This window comes from Cornus florida, unplaced genomic scaffold (genome assembly GCF_030987335.1).
Source record: "Cornus florida cultivar Cherokee Brave unplaced genomic scaffold, ASM3098733v1 CherokeeBrave_3.0.0_Hap2_Chr06, whole genome shotgun sequence".
In the NCBI taxonomy this organism is placed as follows: Eukaryota; Viridiplantae; Streptophyta; class Magnoliopsida; order Cornales; family Cornaceae; genus Cornus; species Cornus florida.
Window position 1 is genome coordinate 8884320 of NW_026775576.1, and position 11833 is coordinate 8896152.

The following is an 11833-nucleotide window of genomic DNA, read 5'->3' on the forward strand; positions in this document are numbered from 1 at the left end:
GTTCTTTATCCACTCGTTAATAATTAATTAATGTGGTACATGGCCTCTCATTAATAATTAATTAATGTGGTATATGGCCTCTCATTAGTAATTAATGTACGACACATTTGGCCTCTTGTCAATACATCTATATATTTTATTTACGAGGTCTAAAGCCACCCGTAGATAACTATATATATATATAATAAATTAATGCACTCTACTACCCAATCATTCACATAGATAACCTGGCCACAGTTTCAACTAAATAATTATATAAAATGCTAAAAATTTACACTTAATACCAATACGAAAAATAATTCATGTTTAAATTCACTATTAAATATATATCAAAAGAGTAAGACATTAATTTACAATTCATCATTAATTGTTCAACATGCCAAAATTAAAAAGAAAATTTAATATTTCCCAAAAATAGATATCAATCTTCACATTGTTCATTAATTCTTGGCGCTGGTTGACTTCCAATTTTTGACACTTCCTTCACTTCGTTGGCCATTGTACAAAATCCAAGCAAGTACCTGCATCACACAAATCCTAATTTTAGTATAATAATAATGTATATGAAGTAATGACAAAATTCTAGTTTTCTATTTCACTCTCTAAAATATTTACCAATGTGTGATAAAAAAATGGAGTCCCACACTTTGAGAAGCCAAAAACAATAAAAAAAAACCCCAAAAGAAATATACAATCCATATGCCCATGCTTTGCCAGGGATTCAACTCCGTCATGCAATCGTCCAATTCCAGATAGAACAAAAAGGTCAAAAAAGGGCAAACACCCTACAAGTGCAAGTTCTGCGTCTAAAACATGATTACCAGGAATGTCAACTGCCAATAAAGGTTTAGACGTGGAATATAAGAAACATAACTGTTATGCTCTTTTAAATCTCTAAGGCACATTGATAGTTTGACATCAAAGAAAAAATAACAACTTTAACATGGAACAAATATAGTTAATAGTTGTAAAACAACAATAAAGCTAAACTCATGCTAATAATTAGTTCAAGAGGATATATTAGAGAACTCATTGGCTTCAACATAATGTACTACAAGAAAAACATATTAAAGAAATTATTAAAATCATATCAACCAGTGAAAATAGAGAGAGATTTCACAAACACACACATACATATACACACTGGAATTTCTGTGTGAACATCATTGCATACATGGAAGAATTTTTGTTACACTAGCTTCAATTCATTTAGCTGTGATTTTAGTGATTGTTTCATCTTTTGATCTGTTTGTGTTGACTTGTTTGGTTGAAGAGAAATTTGATTGGAGAGAAATTTGTGTGAAAATATAGCATTAAAACTGGTTTTATCCTCATATAATTAAAGAGATTTGACACATGTATCTACACTAAAATTGTTGTGTGAATTTGCGCCATTACATATATATAGGATGGGTTTGGTAATACTACCTTCAATTCTTTTTCAGATCGATCATTCATGCGATACTAAATTGGGTTCGACATCTTAAAGTTGGTACTACTGAATCTATTGGGAAGGGCCATTTGGGTTGATAATTTGCCCATAAAGAGGGCTTGCTCTGCAGAACTGTGAAGTTGTGAAGCAGTTTCTAGTTCCCTTGAGGGAGCATGGCGATCCAAAATTGAGACCATTACTTTGCATTGGGGGGTTGATATGAGATCGTAGTTGGAGGTCGTGAAGAAGTGTGTGAGTGTGTGCGTTTCGTTGTTGTTACCCCTGAGAGGTTGAAGGATATGCTTGCAAAAAAGAAGACGAGTCTTGATAATTGCAGGTGAGCATTGTTTACATTGAATGGTCTTTATTTTATCTTGCAATTATATTAAATATGAGGTGACACACCAATCTGCTTAGAGAATTTACGTTTATTTTATTTCAAACCAAGTCTGGAGCCGCCTTTACTTTCCTAATATTTTGTGTTCAACTTATTGAATGACACTATGGCTGACGTTTCTTGTTCCCTTCTAGATGTTTTCATAGGGTCTAAGGTAATGAAAAAATTGTTTATTCGTACTAGAATCATTAATCTTAGGCTATTAGCATTTAAGATCTAGTTATACGTTTGTTTTTAAGTTAGTTTCTTAATTGAAAGGGAAAGAAAATACCAACAGTGTCTTAATTGAAAATGAAAAAAATACAGAACTGGTCGAATGGGGCTGAAGAAGTTTCTATCTGCTGCACCAGAGATGGAAATTTAGAACTGGTAGTGGGGAGGTGGAAGGGGGGCTGGAAATCTGCTTACCACTTCTTGTTTTATTGGGTTTGACTTTAAAAAAATTTACTTGAATCTTCTTCAAAATGGGTTCGTTAAGTTGTTTTTGAAAATTTAACTTACATCTTCCTCAGAAAATTTTCTTATTAACATAGCTCATTTCTGACTTGTTGGTACTTTGACTTCTATTGCTAGCATATCTTTTAAGCATGCTAACTGGTCAACCTAGTGTTCTAGCACTGTAGAAGGAGAGAGCATTTATTTTATTGATTAATTAATTAATTAATTAATTATTATTAGAGATTGAAATAAATTTCTCACGAGAATCTGTAGTAGAATTGCTAATGTTAGTTGTCAATCCTCTAATACCATTTTGGAGTTTACTTGTACTAAATTTGTTGGGAGTTGGGACTAAACATAATTTTATTATGGAGGAGAGGTTAAATTATCCTTTAATTTTTAGCTTTCTTACATATTTTCTTGTCAATGTTTTCTTTGTGTTGTCTTTTGTTTGTACTTACAAGAGACTCTTGCCTTTATTATTGTAGAAGATAAGATAACCCCTCTATATAAGGAGAATTATATACTTCATTAAACTCTTCTTATACTATGAAGCCTAAAATCAACCTTTGCAATAAACGGGGCATCTGCTGAAAAACTTGAAATGGGGCTGAAGAAGTTGTTATCTGCTCCACCAGAGATAGAAATTAAGTACTCTTCTAGATTTCTATGTCTAAAATTTTCTTTAATTCATTAGAATTCTTTATAAATATCTATGGATTAATTTGAAAAACAAAGGAAAGGGATAAGGGTTATCCCATCAAACGAAAGGAAGAGAAGGCCATAATCCTCCCTTTGTTTTGAAGTTTTAGACAGAAAAGGAAAGAACAAAAACAAATAATCACTATTTTCATTTTTCTTCTTCAGTTTGATTTCTTTGTTTAGCTCAATTGAGAACAAACATGACTCATTTTTGTTAATAAATATAGTTATCCCATATTTAAGTTTGGGAAATTTTAATATAGAGATGACGTGGCCTCTGCCTGGCTTGTCAAATCGTTTAGGTTCCCTAACTTCCTTATCCATCTAACAGTATATGAATTGGGCATTTACTTTTGTGATTGTTTACATGATATTTTGTTTTCATAGTTGAATACAAAAAACACACACTTCTGTTTACATGATATCAAATTGGTTTTTTTCTGATATGTTTTGCAAAGATAATAGCTTAAGATGCATAGATGGTTTTTTGATAGCATGATGCTGTGAATGTGATAGATACTCCAAAAAACTCAAGGGAGTTGGTTAAACTTCTAAATTTTAATTATGTCTTTAGAAATGTCAATAATGCCGCAAAACAACTTAATTGCAAGATGAAATGAAAAAGAAGGCTGCACAAGTTTCCCAAAATTCTGATGGTACCAGTTGAATCATAAATGATGTTGAGATAGTGCAAAAACCAACTAAGTATTAGGAAGGGATATCTCCGTGGGCTCGAAAATGTTTTTGTAGTTTAAAGCCGTCAACGTGCATCCTCATCTTATGAAGAGGCTTTAAGGAAAAGGGTGGAAATTACTGAGGAAAGAAATGTGCAACTAATGGAAAAAGTAACAAATTTGGAGGACAAGTTTGATTTTTTTTATTTTTAAATCAAATGTTATTGTTACTTTTTTTTTTCATTTTTTTGTTATTAAACCATATGGGGGCAGTAATTTTCTATTCATCTCAGTGGAGCATATGTACAAGAAACACAAGTCCTCTAGGCTTTGGAGCTTAAACTCAGGGAGGGATTTGACCTAGAGGAGGTTGTTGGATCATATTGGGGTCTAGATAACCAAGATTCACATTGTGGTATTCCATTGGAGTGATGTGCTGATCAAAATTGGAATGAAAGGAATGCTAAGAAACTTTCTACCTTACGTACGCAACAACAACCGACAACAACTTTACAACAATCAACAACAAATAACAATCAACCACAACCTCCACATACGATGTTCCCATACTCCCATGTTATATCAATGCAATAAAGTAATAGCCACAACAAGGACCCATGCTTTCAACATTAAAGTAATGGCCACGACAAGGACCTATGACTTCACATAGAGATAATTGATAAATGAACTTCATTAGCTAGTAAAATTCAGAACATACTTGCCAGAGATGAAGATTGAGAACCAGAACTATACTCCTAATCTTACTTCAAAAGTAATGGTTTTGTTATACTCCTAATAAGCTAGTTAAAATAGATCCTGTGAGGAAAAAAATTAAAAATGTAATGCCAACATATATAAAAAATAAAAGAAAATAAAATCAGATCATATGTTAATTACTACTTTTCAAGAAAATAAATAAATAAAGGTTAATGAATGACCAGTTGACCTCTAGAACTTTCACATATTTGGTAGGCCATAAAACCATGCTTGTCCGAGCATCACGAAGATAAAAAATTCCAGATTGGTTTGCTCAATGCAAAGGACAATCCTTTAAAGCTTAAATTAACCAAACCAGTTCCAGAAATTCATTAAAAATAATGGTTCCACCCTCCCCCTTCTTACTCAATTTCAAATCTTAAGATTTAGACCTTAGCAATGACCCACCAAGTATGTAAGCACTAATGCCACTTCACAACAGTAGTCTCTTTAACTAGGCAAAAGGATTGGTCTCTCTCCCCTGCTTCCTGAACGCTTCCCGTCAACCCAAAAAAAAAAAAACACACATGTCCAGACAAAATAGCCTATCAATCACTCTCAGAGGAAAAAACAAAAAAAAATAATAGAAAAAGGTAAATTACAAAAATACATTTAATATGGACATGTTCTATTAAAGACTGGATTTTCTATTCATAGCAGGTAGATGCCATGTCATTACTGTTATTATTTATAACATTTAAGACTATGTTGTCTCCTGATATAGCTACCCTCTTTCGACACTCCAGCTTAAACTTTCGTGAGAACCCTGTTACTATATTTAAGTGAACCAAATTGAAACTGTGCAGCACATTGATTTTGAATTTTGTTTTGCCAAAGATGGACAATATTAAATCATATCAAAGAAAAGGAAAGATGATTTGGGAATAAAGGAGGAAATATGAATATTTTTCAAATGATTATAACAAACACACACGCAGTATCTCAAGCCATGATTACACAAAGAAATAGCTCACGTAGACACACACTAGTCCTCAAACATGCGCACCACTCTTAGAATGCGAAAGAGAAATAGAGGAACAATTATAAAAATGAAATCCAAAAATAAATTTAATAAGGACATGTTCAATCAAGGAGAGTATTCTCTATTCATGACAGTGAAATGTGACATATCATTCCAATATTATCTGTAGGACTATAACAAGTAACAATATGTTGTCTCCTTATATAGCTACCCCCTGTCTAGGCTCCAGCTACAACTTTCATGACAACCCTGTTACTATGTTTTAACGGACCAATTTTATATCAAATTAGAACTATGCAACAAATTGCTTTCGAATATGAACTACATCAAGAAATTTTTAGGCCAACGATAGACATAAACAAATCCTATGGGATAAAAAGAATGTTGAGAGTTCTTCAAAAATTTAAAACATCCAACTAGCACAAATTATCTCAAGCCATGGTTATGCATCTAAAGGTATGCATATATGGGGTGACTGGACATCCCATGGATATTGAATCTGTCTATAGTGTTTAACATAGGATTTGAAACAAGTTGACTGGGATTTTCTAGTAGCATTTTACTTAAGTGAGTCTACATGTTTTCAAAGTTATTAAAATGTGTGTGTGTGTGTGTGTGTGTGTGTGTATTTCCGTCAAGAAGACTCCAAGTAACATTACTAATTTGTGTTTTCAAATGCTACACAGAAGAGAGTGCCCTATGGATAAATGAATATAGCGAAGGGAAGAAATAAATCAAGAATATGGTTCCCAAGAAAGTAGGTCATCCTTCGGTTCACAAGAGGAGCAGTTCCATAAGTAATTAAGTATCTAACTAGCATATAAATGAAATCTTTAGAGTGACGTACCGTCCTCAGGCACAACTTCTTGGTTTTCTTCAAGTAATTCCATTACTCTTCTTAGTGGCTCATGGCAGCCTCTTTGCACATTAACCGAATATCTGAACCTGAATAACCTTCTGTCCTTTCAACCAAGAAGAGTAATGCCATTACTCTTCTTGCTTCTGGTTCCGGAAAAGGTACAAGGAACTTATATCATGGTTAAAAGAACTGTTCAATATGTAATATTCAATATTTAATATAAGCTGAAATGTTGTGCAATTTTCTCATCCATAGAATGTAAGACCATTATTGAACTAAAACTTCAACAATTAAAATTGTGAGAAAGGAGTAAAAATATGCTTAGGAAAAGGAAAAAAAAAAAGAGTAAAAATGTAGGGAACACAGCCAACCCTTACATATTTTGTGCCATGAGTAAGTGAAGCGTCTACGAACTAACGAGTAATTATAACATGGTCCTGAGACCATTAGTCCCGACCAATCACGTGTTGAGTCATGAGCAAAAAGTGAAATAAAGTTGACAGTGATTTGTCCGAGACCATGTAATAATTTCTCATGTACAAACACCAGATCATAAAACTGACACTATCTAGGGTTCTAATTATGTTGTTCCTTTGAAATAAAAATAAAAAGATAAGCTATTTCAAATATAGGTAATTTAACAATGAAATTTATAAAGCAATCAGTTAACTTCCACTTTGTACATAACAATAAACTGTTTTTTATTTTTCTTTTTTTGAGAAAAAAAAAAAAAAAAACAGATAGCACTTTTTTTATATAAAAAAATTAAGGTAATTTAGAGCAGATAAGTATTTCAACAATAAAATTTCTCAAGCAGTCAATCAACTCCCACTTTTGCATGCCAATAACTTGTGTTTATAAATTTTTCATGACTTTTTATATGAATTGCATGAGCAGCCGTATGACACGGCAGCAAAGAAGGCACTCACATCATGTAAGAATATGATTTGTATTAATATAATTAGGACTTGTCCCACAGTTAGTAAGCTCATTATAAAACACAAACTTGACAATTAACATTTAAACTATAGAACAAAAAGGAAGTATAAATTGGCCTCTCAAAGGATACCCGCTTCTCAAGACGTCGGAGCATAGCAGCATCTAGTTTCCAAGGAAGATTTGTTGCCGCCAAAATAAAAACAAGCTCATCTGTCCGCGTCAAACCATCCATCTACAGTGTAACTCTAGCAATTAATTTTTGTGAAAGTAGAGATGAAATCATATATGAATTTTTATGTGATTTACTTGTGCACAAAATGTAGATTTATTGTAGAGACATCATATAGCAAAATCTTTTTAGAAGTACTGGATACCATGGCAAGGAATGTCCATAAGCATAAGCCACACATATGATGTGAAATATAAATTAACATAGGTGTCAGTGTTGAACAATGACCTCAAAATGTGAGGATAATGATAGTTGGTTCCAACACACTCATATAAATGTGTTTTCAATGTCCAAAAAAAGCTAACATAAGAGTACCTAGAGCACACAACATATCTGTAATTGCTGTTATTCAGACTCATACAAGTGTGTTTTCAATGTCCAAAAAAAGCTGACATAGGAGTACCTAGAGCGCACAATATTTCTGTAATTGCTATTATTCGGATGGGGATAACTAATCAAAAAATAGTATTCCTGTGATATTGCTTTTGATGGAATTGTGTAGATCAGATGAACGCTATGGAGAAGATTTACTTCTATGGATTACATAAAATGGAATTTCTACAACTAAGTCCACGGTGTCACTCATTTCATGCTACAAGGCCTTTGCTCCAACAATAGCAACAAAATAGACAAAAAAGATCCTCTACACAGGATCTTAAAAGATATTATGTGTGATATCTAGTTAAGGTAATTTCCAGTTCAGTGTTGCACCCGTTGATGTTTTTAGTGCTTTGTTTTTATATGTCAAAGAGTTGTGTTTCAGTTCTATATAAGCATGCTTTTTATATATTATTATTGCAATTCTAAAAAACAGATGTCACCTGTATGAGTAGCTCAATTTTCAATCGCCTACTTGTTTCATGGTCACTGCGTCCTTCACCACGCTGACTAATGATTGCATTGATTTCATCAAGAAATAACACTTTTATTAACTTCTCTGAATCACCTGTAATGCTATACAAAGTTAGAAGTGTGATGCACTGCATATCTGTCAACAATTAATTTTCACAGAATATCTGTCATAAGTTCTTTTCTCAACAAAGAATGTTAGATCTTATGAATCATCTAATTTGCTTATAAACAATTGTCTTGATATAGGACAGCACTGGGAAATAAAAAATAATGGTTTTATGTTCTTATGCTTCAACTAAGAAATGAGTGGATATTTTGAGTTCAATAAAATAAAGAGGTTTTTGGGGTTTATAGACAAAAATGGATTGGAATTGGCTCCACTTAGGGACCGATAGGGTGCAGGAAGTACAAAAAAAGTGCACAGGAATCTATGGCAGCAAATTTTTGTGATTTTTATTGCTAAACTAAGGCCAATAGGTAGGAGTTGACTAGGATTCGATGCACTATTTGAGGCTATGAATAGTAACTGAGGCATCAGCTTTCAACAGTGCACCGAGCAATAGCCTCTTATAAGGAAAGAAATGTATCACAAAATTTAAAATAGCAAAAAGAGGAAATAAAAAACAACCAAAGGTCTGGACAAACACATGAACATTAATTCTTGCTACATAGAATATCAAATCGAGTTCTGATACAACTGAACCTAACAAGCCTTGTCCAAACTATTGAAGATCAGCTACATGAGTCATAATTTTCCATTATACTCTACCTAATCACAAGTAATCATATCATTTTTTTTTAACCGAACATATGTTAATTTTGATATTTCCTTTCCCCTATCCTTACCAACAAAGCAAGATCACATCAATCTTCCTCCCTTTTGCAGTTCTTGATCTCATCTCATTACACATGTCTAAACCATTTTACTCGATTTTTCTCATTTGTCTTCACTCTTAGCTGTTACTACTTTAAACGTTTCACAAATAATCTTTTCTGATTTCAACATTTCTGATCTTGCCGCGTGTCCGCATCTCAATATTCGCATTTTCATTTTGTGGTCATTTTATAGAATTTACCCTTTTTCTTTTTAATATATATGTTCGTCAAGGCATGGTAGCAACTGTTGGCATGTTCTATAAACTAAAAATTGTGAATTATATAAGCAAGACAGGTAAAATTATGTTTTAAAGAGTTGCTAATCTTATTGTTTGAGATCAGAGTGACGTGTGTAAAATTGGAGATGGAACTTTCAAAGTGATTCATCAGCTGATTCTTTAATGAATTAGTCATTCACACTAGGTACACGTAAGTGACTTAGAGAAAAAAGTATCGGAATGGCTAATAGGTAGTTTAGTGGACCAAACCAAGACGTAGTTGAATTCTGTTTTAAAACTGAATTATGTTATAATGAATTAGTCATTCACACTAGGTACAGGTAAGTGACTTAGAGAACAAAGTATCGAAATGGCTAATAGGTAGTTTAGTGGACCAACACAAGACGTAGTTGACCACACAATATGATAGAATTATTTGTAAGTAGTTTTGGCATGTTTTGTTCGTAAAGTGTAAACAGTGGCTACTCGGCCAATTGAAGAAATGTTCAATTGATCAAAAGAAAGGTTTAAACTAAGTATCCATGATTCGATATCTTTTGACCCTTAATCTATATCACATTATACCAAGTATTTCTAATTTTTGCTAAAACTGAATTCCTTATGTTCAATTTTAATCCTACTTATTAAACGTCTTAATTTCAAAAATTCAATCAAAACCTCTAGTTCATCACTTGCACCCCCTTTAATTTGTCAATTGAAAAATAAAAATTGTCATCTAGCAAAAAACATACATAACGGAACATCAAAAGTACACTCATCGATTTTCTGTAAGGCCATTATTTTTAAAATTCACTTGTTTTTCATGTATTCTTAGATGTATAATAAATAAATAAAAAGAAAAGAAACTCATCTAAAAAATAATCTTAAGTGATACATTAGTGAGAAAAATCGTACAAGTTATTAGCCAAAAGCCTCAAGACTAATGGTGTCATCATGTTAAAACTTTTGAAATTGAAGATTTTCATACAAACTCTTACAGCACACGCTCAACTAGCAATAACTGAGTGTCCTATTTTGTAATACTATGCTGTAACTCACTTTTAAGGTTGTTGGAATAATTTTTCAAATAAATTTGGTTCTATTAGTTTTGTTATAAAATTTATTATTTAAGACATCCATAAAAAAATGAAAAAAATAAATAAAAAAAAAAACCCAATCAATAATGAAATGGAAAACAAAAAAACCCAAATCTAGTAACAACCAAAGCAAATCCAGCAAATAAAATCGACAATAAACTAGAGAAAAAAATATGCATGTGTTAAAAAATTGTTTAAGAAATAGGGATTGAAGAAAACCCATAAAATGTTTGAGAAAGAGGGATTGCAGATTACCTGAAGAGTGAAGGTAAGTCCAGATCCTCGGTTCTAGAGAGTAAAAAGAGGGTTGAACAAATAGCTCTGTGTTGGTCAAGGTAGAAATTGGTTGAGATCGCCCAACTTTCCTTTCCCTGTCGAACCAGAACTTCAAGCGGAGATGGAGATCGATAGAAGAGAGAACTTCAAGCGGAGATGGAGATCGATAGAAGAGAGAACTTCAAGTGGAGATGGGGTAAATGATCCGGCTGGGTGAACAAAAACCTTCAGTAATTAATTCATTGAAAATTTTTGTGCCAAAATCAGATATATACTTAGAATTTCCAATTTGTAGAAGATTTTCCAGAATCAAAGAACGAGAAATAAAATAGAGTATACAAAAGAAAACTACATGCTTTAATGTTCAGAAACCCAAAAAAGAAACTAAAATTTTAACGAGGTGAGAGAAACAGAGTAGAAAAGGGTTTACTCTTACAGCTTCATTGTTGAAGAGGAATGTCACAATACTGTTTGTTGCAAGCTTTAAAGTGAACTTGATTCTTGGCCAAGTGTGTGTGAGAGAAATGGATAGCAGCCTTAGCAGGGGAGAAACTGGCTGGGTGTTGTCGGCAGAGTAAGCAATAAGGTGGGATCCGGCCTCCTCAACAGAAGTAATGGAAGAAAGAAGATTAGGGCATTTTGAGAGACTGGCTAGGAAAGAAAGAAGATTAGGGCTTTTCATGGTCTGTGCGTCGGTGATGTGGAAAAAAAAAAAAAAAAAAAAAAAAGGCTTTTGGCAGGTTGCTCTTTTGCGCGCGCGGGAGACAAAAAGTGAGGGCGGGATTTTTATTTTTTATTTTTATTTTCATATTCACGGGAGGAAAATACTCCCTTAAAAATTTATTTATCTACGAGTGACTTTTTCCCCTGTAAGTGAGGGTGGGATTTTTATTTTTTATTTTTATTTTCATATTCACTGGAGGAAAACACTCCCTTAAAAATATTTATCTACGAGTGGTTTTTTCCCCGTTAGGTGAGGGCGGGATTTTTATTTTCTATTTTTATTTTCATATTCACGGGAGGAAAATACTCCCTTAAAAATATTTATCTACAAGTGGCTTTTTCCCCGTCAAGTGAGGGCAGGATTTTTATTTTTTATTTTTATT

At 32.8% G+C, this 11833-nt stretch overlaps 1 long non-coding RNA gene across 3 annotated transcripts; it reads right to left on the reverse strand.

Annotated features, from left to right (window-relative positions):
- Nucleotides 1-299: 299 nt before the first annotated feature.
- On the reverse strand, nt 300-11424 carry LOC132311086 (uncharacterized). Of its 3 annotated transcripts, none has more exons than XR_009482830.1 (6): nt 11164-11424; nt 10707-10936; nt 8230-8354; nt 7310-7411; nt 6229-6429; nt 300-521 (listed from the first exon to the last, which is right to left on the reverse strand). It is a non-coding gene; the product is annotated as an uncharacterized LOC132311086 (long non-coding RNA). The 3 variants fall into 3 exon arrangements; XR_009482831.1 differs by having other exon boundaries at nt 6229-6383; nt 11164-11423; XR_009482829.1 differs by having other exon boundaries at nt 6229-6408; nt 11164-11421.
- Nucleotides 11425-11833: the final 409 nt, after the last annotated feature.